The sequence below is a fragment of the Sinocyclocheilus grahami genome, unplaced genomic scaffold (assembly GCF_001515645.1).
Source record: "Sinocyclocheilus grahami isolate Dianchi unplaced genomic scaffold, SAMN03320097.WGS_v1.1 scaffold49.1, whole genome shotgun sequence".
Lineage (NCBI taxonomy): Eukaryota > Metazoa > Chordata > Actinopteri > Cypriniformes > Cyprinidae > Sinocyclocheilus > Sinocyclocheilus grahami.
This window is the reverse complement of record NW_015505228.1, coordinates 804,888-806,483: the sequence shown is the minus strand read 5'-3', so window position 1 is coordinate 806,483 and position 1,596 is coordinate 804,888.

Here is a 1,596-nt window from a genome sequence, read left to right as displayed (position 1 = left end):
AAGATTTAGACGACGTAAGTCCAAAATCGGACATAAACCACCATCTTTCTTGGGCACAACAAAATACCGGCTGTAGAAGCCTGACTCCATCTGAGTGGGGAGTATCTCTTCTATAGCCCCTTTCTCTAGGAGTGACACGATGTCCTGACCTAAAATTGAGGCCTCCCCAGGACGTACCATCGTAGGAAGAACCCCGCTGAAAGGAGGTGGCCCTTTCCGAAACTGGATAGTGTAACTGTGTCGAACGGTGCGTAGTACCCACCGTGAAATATCGGGCAGGCGTCTCCACGTGGCCCAGTAGTCTGCCAGGGGTCTTGGGTGTTCTACGGTAGGAACGTACACCTGATTCTCCCGTATAGGATCCCGGAGCACCTGAGTGACGGAAAAAGCTATAATGGGAAGAAGTCCGATTGTCCTGTCGGGCCTGCCCACCGCCCCAAAAGTGGGAGCTTTGGGGGCCGTCATAAACGGGCCATGCTCGCATGACCCTTGGGCTTTCTCTCGAACTCTGAAGGCTGGAACGCGCAGAGTATCCGAGGGGGTGCTCGTCGTAAGGACTCGACCTAAAACTGCCCGAGGCGCAATATGCGGCAGGACCGTCGAGATCGGAGTCAGGAGGCCACAGCGAGAGAGGCGAATACGCTTGTGCGGTTCGTCCACTCTCTCCAAAGGAGGGCCTGGCCTCCACAGACGAGCAGAGGAATCAGGAACTGCTATTAGGAGCCTGAGAACCAGAGGTCTTGTCCGTCGAACTCAGGTCTAACCGCTTGCGTTGTCGTGGGTGAGCAGGTGGGCGAGACCTAGGACCCCAGTCCTTACGAGGGGGTAACTTAGGCGATGACTCATGCCGCTGGACCTCGCAGCGCTGTAAAGACGACGAGCGTGAACGAGCCGCAGGTGGCTGACGCTCTACTTCCCTAGCCCTGCGTGGGATGAGCTGACGAAACGCAGCGGACTGCTGTTTCGCTGCTCGAAACTTCTCCATGACCGTAGTGACCGAATCTCCGATCAGAACGTCACTCGAAATGGAGGCGTCCAACAGAAAGGTCCTGTCCTTTTCCTTAATGTCATGGAGAGTGAGCCAAAGATGGCGCTCAGCTGACACTAAACCTGCCATGGACCTGCCCACTGCCCGAGCTGTGTGCTTGGTAGCCCTAAGCGCCAAGTCAGTAGCTCGTCTGAGCTCTTTAACGGCCTCTGGAGTCAGGCCTTCTCCCTCGTCCAGCTCCTTGAGCACATCTGCCTGATAAGCCTGGAGTACACCCATAGAATGGAGTGGGGCCTGCCCAGCGGCCATGTAAGATTTTCCGATCAAAGCAGAAGTAACCCTACACGGCTTGGATGGCAGCAGAGGGCGTGACTTCCAAGACGGAGCTGAATTTGGAGCGAGATGTGCTGCGAGAGTCTCTTCTACGGCCGGCATCGCCGCGTAGCCGTGATCCGCCATTTTAGTGATACGGATTAGTGACGCGTGCCGAAAAAGGTTGTTTCCAAGACCTTGAAACCTCGTGGTGGAGGTCTTGGAAAAAGAGGAGAGGCCTACGGGCTGAGACGGAGTGCGGCTGGACAAAAATCGATCGTCCAGTTTCGACTGGG